The following is a 6,789-nucleotide window of genomic DNA, read 5'->3' on the forward strand; positions in this document are numbered from 1 at the left end:
CCAGAGCTGCCCTCCAGTCATCTCCCAGACCTACAACAGTCCCACAACTGCCCCCCGAGTGACCACTCAGACCCACAACTGCCCCCAAGTGACCCCCCAGACCCACAACTGCCCCCAAGTGACCCCCCAGACCCACAACTGCCCCCAAGTGACCGCCCAGACACACAACTGCCCCCAAGTGACCCCCCAGACACACACCTGCCCGCCAAGAGAGCTCGCAGACCTACCTCTGCCCCCCAAGTGTTTACCCAGTGACCCCCAGAGCCATAACTGCCCCCAAATGATCCCCTCAGCCCTAAAATTGCCCCCCTAGTGGCCTCCCGGACCCACAACTGCCTCCCAACTGACCCCCAGTGATTCCCCAGACCCAAACCTGCCTCCCAAGTGACCCCCAAGTGACTCCCCAGACCCACACCTGCCTCCCAAGTGACCCCCAAATGACTCCCCAGACCCACAACGTCCCCACAAGAGATCTCCCTGACCTACAACTGTTTCCCAGCTGACACCCCAGTCTGCCCCAGACCCACAACTGCCCCATGTGCTCCCCAAGTGTTTCCCAACACCCACAACTACCCCTCAGTGCCCCGCTCCCATCCCGTTCCCATCCCATTCCCACCCCGCTCCCATCCCGCTCCATCTTGCTCCCATCCTGTTCCCATCCCGCTCCCATCCCGTTCCCATCCCACTCCCATCCCAGCTCCATCCTGTTCCCATCCCTCTCCCATCCCGGCTCCATCCCATTCCCATCCCGTTCCCATCCTGCTCCCATCCCGGCTCCATCCCGTTCCCATCCCGGTCCCATCCTGGCTCCATCCCGTTCCCATCCCACTCCCATCCAGCTCCCATCCCGCTTCCATGCCGCTCCCATCCCATTCCCATCCCGCCGCTCCATCCCGCTCCATCCCTTTTCCATCCGTTTCCCATCCTGCTCCCATCCCGTTGCAATCCCGCTCCTACCCCGCTCCCATCCCACTCCCACCCCGCTCCCATCCCGTTGCCATCCCATTGCTATCCCGTTCCCATCCCGTTCCCGTCCCGCTCCATCCCGTTCCCATCCCGTTCCTGTCCCACTCCCATCCCGTTCCCATCCCGCTCCATCTCGTTCCCATCCTGTTCCCATCCTGGCTCCATCCCGCTGCCATCCCAGCTCCATCCCGCTCCCATCCGGCTCCATCCCGCTCCATCCCGTTCCCATCCCAGCTCCATCCCGCTCCCATCCCGCTCCCATCCCGTTCCCATCCCGCTCCCATCCCGCTCCATCCTGTTCCCATCCTGGCCTCATCCCGCTCCCATCCCGCTCCCATCCTGCTCCCATCCCGTTCCCATCACACTCCCATCCCGGCTCCATCCCGCTCCCATCCCGCTCCATCCCATTCCCATCCCGGCCCCATCCCGCTCCCATCCCATTCCCATCCCGGCTCCATCCTGTTCCCATCCTGCTCCCATCCCGGCTCCATCCCGTTCTCATCCCGCTCCCATCCCGTTCCCACCCCGCTCCCATCCCGGCTCCATCCCGCTCCCATCCCGCTCCCATCCCGCTCCCATCCCGTTCCCATCCCGTTCCCATCCCGCTCCCACCCCGTTCCCACCCCGCTCCCATCCCGGCCCCATCCCGCTCCCATCCCCCTCCCATCCCGCTCCCATCCCGTTCCCATCCCGCTCCCATCCCGGCTCCTTCCCGCTCCCATCCCGCTCCATCCCATTCCCATCCCAGCCCCATCCCGCTCCCATCCCGTTCCCATCCCGTTCCAATCCCGGCCCCATCCCGTTCCCATCCTGCTCCCATCCCGGCTCCATCCCGTTCCAATCCCGCTCCCGTCCCGTTCCCATCCCACTCCCATCCCGCTCCCATCTCGTCCCCATCCCGCTCCATCCCGTTCCCATCCCGCTCCCATCCCGCTCCCATCTCGGCTCCCATCCCGTTCCCATCCCGACTCCGTCCCGTTCCCATCCTGCTGCCATCCCGTTCCCATCCTGCTCCCATCCCGCTCCATCCCGCTCTCATCCCGCTCCCATCCCGTTCCCATCCTGCTCCCATCCGGGCTCCATCCCACTCCCACCCCGCTCCCATGCCGCTCCCACCCCGCTCCCATCCCAGCTCCATCCCGCTCCCATCCCGTTCCCATCCCATTCCCATCCCGCTCCCACCCGGTTCCCACCCCGCTCCCATCCTGCTCCATCCCGCTCCCATCCCGTTCCCATCCCGCTCCATCCCGGCCCCATCCCGCTCCCATCCCGCTCCCATCCCGTTCCCATCCCGGCTCCATCCTGTTCCCATCCCGGCCCCATCCCTTTCCCATCCTGCTCCCATCCCGGCTCCATCCTGTTCCCATCCCGCTCCCATCCCATTCCCATCCCACTCCCATCCCGCCCCCATCTCGTTCCCATCCCGCTCCATCTCGTTCCCATCCCGCTCCCATCCCGTTCCCATCCCGTTCCCATCCCGCTCCCATCCCGTTCCCATTGATACAGAGGGTTGACCAATGTACAGGGGGGTAGTACAGGGATATTGTACAAGGGGGTTGTACAGGGGGGTTGTACAAGGGGGTTAGAGGAATTTGCTTGCTTAAACAAAAGTATTGTCTGTTGTAAATGCCTGCTAAGCAGAACAAAGGCACCTGGTCCTATTGATAAGCAAAAGCAGACACCTGGTCCTATTGGTAAGCAGCTATTGATAAGGAAAAGAAGACACTTGGTCCTATTGATAAGCAGCTATTGATAAGGAAAAGCAGACGCCTGAATCTACTAACAAGGGGAGAAGCAGATGGTTTATGGCTGGGATACCGGGCCAAACCCTGAGGCCATATGTGAAGACTGAAAGGTGAAAAGTGCAAGGAGAGGAAGACTCATTTACTTCATCTTGAAGACCCCTACCCAGAGGAGGAAGACTCAGTTACTTCATCTTGAGACCCCTGCCCATGACCAGAGGGGGCGATGCGCAGGCGCGGAGGACCTTCTGGCTCATTATAATACGAAGCGGGGATAGGATATGAATATGTATAGGCGTATTGTGCAACCTTATGAATATGTATAACTTTAGAGGATAAATGTAGAGGGAAACAACACTGAGGTACGCATGACTTTGAGGAATTATCCCTATGCGTCTCAGCGCTGAATAAAAGCATACCTACTTTACAACTTCTAACAAGTTGTGGAGTTTATCCGCGCATCACCATCCCTCTCCCATCCCGTTCCCATCCCGGCTCAATCCCGTTCCCATCGCGCTCCCATCCCGTTCCCATCCCGCTCCCATCCCTCTCCCATCCCGCTCCCATCCCGTTCCCATCCCGTTCCCATCCCACGTTTTCCTTTCCATATCCCCCCCCCTCCGCTCCCCCCAGTCTCGGCGCGCCCGGCCCCTTCCCGCCGTCCCCTCCGTGGCGCCGGCTCTGACGTCATCCCCCCGCGCCGCCCGCTGTCATGGCGGCGGTGCAGGCGGAGGATCCTGTCGAGGGCTGGAGCTCACCCGCGTCTGCCCCGGGAGCAGGGTCAGGCCCCACAGCTCTGCTCCTGCCAGCGCTGCCGAGCCCTGCACTCACTCGATGGTGCCATCGGAGCGCCCCACACAGCGCAGCACGGGCTGGGCCGTTGCTCTGGCTCCGGCAGAGGCACAACTGCCTCGGGAAGCTGCCAGCGAGCAACGAGAGCTGAGAAGCGGCTGCAGAAGGGCTCTGCTGTGGGGCTGAAAGCCAAGGGTGCTGCAGGGAAAGGAAAGGAAAGGAAAGGAGAAAGGAAAGGAAAGGAAAGGAGAAAGGAAAGGAAAGGGAAGGGAAGGAGAGACTGCAGAGCCTCAGCCCTTGGGCTTCCTTCAGAGGAGGTGGCGGTGCTGCCCTCGATCCTGGCTGTTCTCCAGGCCTGACCTGCCCTCAGGGGGCTGCAGGGGCCTCTGCCGAGGCCAGCAGCAGAGACAGGATGTTCTGCACAAATGTCTGCCCCTGATCCTGGGCCTGACTCGGTGCTGAGAGCTCTTCTGCAGCCAAATGGGGATCGTGTTTTGCAGTCACGCAGTCACAGCCTGGTTTGGGGTGGAAGGGACCTTAAAGCTCACCCAGTCCCAGCCCCTGGGTGCCCAGTGGCCATGGGCACGATGCTGCCGCCATCACCAAGCCGTGGCGGTCGCTGTGGATTTGCCCGTTGTGACGGGGCCTCCACGGTGAGCGTGGGCTCTTTAAGGAGGGAGAGCCTTGCAGAAGAGACCCCTCTCTCAGGAGGCTGCATCTCCCGTGGCTGCCCTGCGCATCCAGGTATGTGTTCTTTGACTTTGCAATCCTGTTTTAGTGTTGGCTTGAAACACATTGTGGGTGCAACGCAGGAGCCGTCTGTGTGCAGGAGCTGCTGGTGTCAGAGGAGATGAGAAGGTGTCAGGGCCCACCGGGCTTAAAAGCATTTATATTAGTGTGTATAATTTGTAATGATGATACATATGTTACCGTTAAAGTCATTCAGAAAAACTAAGACACATACACACACACACACACACACACACATATATATGTCTGAGCCTGTAACGCTGTGGCAGTTCTGTAAAGTCCACTTGCCAGCAGTCTTGTGGACAATTGCCTTTGTTGTTCCAGGTGGGGGGCCTCTTAGCATCGTAAACGAGGTTCACACTTCTTTATAACACTTTTATAATTCCAGTCATTTGCATACTCAGAACTTGGAGCTTTAAAGCCTCAGTCATTATTTTGTTCCCCCTTGTGTTGCCTGGTGGTTTTCTTCTCATAAGAGGTTGGGCAGCTATTACTTGCCTGTTTGGTGTAACCCACCATCCTTCATCGTGTTTCTTGGCTCCTAAGACTAGGTAATTTTCCATCCTCTGTTTGATAACTTGGAACTTCATTATCCAAGCTCTGATACTGATGAGGCAATATTAATGAAAGGTCCCCACCCACAGCTTCTTTGGCTGCTTTGTCAGCAATGTGATTACCGATATTCACTGGTGTGTTATCAAACTGATGTGCCTTAAAAGCAAATTTTGACTTTCTGACACTTTCAGAAGTCTCAGTAGCACCACCAGCTCAGCTTTCTGTGCTGATGTGTTGGGGGAGGAGGAATGCAGGGCTTTAGTGTCTCTTATGTTTGGTTTAGCTCTATTATGTTATGGTCTGTAAACAGTTGTGAGTCAGCTCTCCTGCTTCTGGATCTGTTGTCAAAACCACTGCTGGTTCTAAAGGTTTGATACTTTCAACTCTACGTCCTCTTGTCATAGAAGCGCAGCCTGCCTGGGGAAAGCCACTGACTACTTTTCTGTTCCAGAATGGTTATTAGCATGTGAAGTACAAATACAGACCATTTTTGTCCCAATGTATTCAATACATTTTTCTGTTAGAGGCTCCAGTTCTTTTCTTGCTTCCAGTTTTATAGGATACTGTTTCTGTCTTAGCAGTGTGATGTTTGGTTTTAGAAGAATAGTTACTGCTGCTGCATCTCGTGATTGTCCTGGTGCTCTGGCAGCCCATACTTGCAGATACACCCGCTTCCTCTGGGATATCCGGCTCAGTACCTGGTTTCTGTAACATAAAAACTCGGGCCTCCACAGCCTTTTCATCAGGAACATGTACCTGAATTTTCTTTCTTTAACCCTAATTGCTGCATGTAATTTACTCAGTGTGCTGTTATCCAACAGCAGCATAGGGCACTCAGGCATGCAAAGGAATTTAAGGGTCAACATCTGTTTGCCAGTTTCTCAAATGTAAAGGAAGGCCGGGTTCCTGTCCGCCTGTGGCACCAGTGCCTGAAGCTGTTTGTTTGCTTAATTGCCCTTTACAAGTATTTATAACAGAATAAGTAGTTTCTGTTTCTACAAGAACTTTTACCTTCTCATTCCCCAACCTAACTGTAGCCAGGGGCTCTGCTGGGCTGGGATTCAAATCTTTCCCCGCTCCTCCTTAGTCTTCCTCTAAAGTAATAATTCTCTCTGCCTGTCCTGACGTTCCACTAAATCTCTGGTGTTTATTTTGATTCTGAGGGCATTTTCCCTTTGAGTGCAACCTGTGGAGTCTGTTCACAAAGCTTTCCATGTAATCCTTGTTTCCTCCCCTCCCTTTCTTGGGGGATAGCTACAGGCAGCAATTTTTCTCTCTCTTCTTTCCCCTAAAGATTCCAGTTTTACTCTGGAGCTTAGCTTATGCTCCCGCATATATATTAACAGATTCCTAGTTGAAACCTGACACACTATAACCCACAAAACGCAATATTGTATTATATTAATAATTATATTAATTCTATCAATAATATATATATTAATAATCAGGGACTGAAAGCCCTCCCCAGTACCATTGAACCATTTGAACCATTGCAGAGAACTTGCACCAGAGCAATATTGGTCCGATTGTGATAAGTCTCCAAAGCCACATCCATTATTTTTACCAAATCACATTGGTCCTCCCCCTTAAGCTTTTGTACCTTTTTCCTTATGTTTTCCATGGATTGACTTTTTGTTAACTGGCCTAACTCTTTCCTTCCTTCCTCTGATTCGGGATCAATATTAGTATATTTAGACATCACCTCTTTTAATCTTCCCATGAATCCAGCAGTTGATTCATTTACATCTCGCTTTATTTCATATAGCTTAGACCAGCTCACTGCCTTGGGGACCGCATTCCTAGTACTGACTAAACTCTACCTCCGATATTGTTTCAAAGCTTGCCTGTCCCAGTTAGGATTGGGGTTAGGAATGTGAAGATTCACTGTACCTATCGCTGTGCCTGCTGTTATTTGTTGCTCTGCTGCGGTCCGAGCTGTGCGAATAATCGTATTTCTGTCAACACTCTCGAAAGCATGATGTGT

This window comes from Pezoporus flaviventris, unplaced genomic scaffold (genome assembly GCF_033815535.1).
Source record: "Pezoporus flaviventris isolate CSIRO_AGI_PZ_B2104156 unplaced genomic scaffold, CSIRO_AGI_Pfla_v1 ptg000019l, whole genome shotgun sequence".
Classification (NCBI taxonomy): domain Eukaryota; kingdom Metazoa; phylum Chordata; class Aves; order Psittaciformes; family Psittacidae; genus Pezoporus; species Pezoporus flaviventris.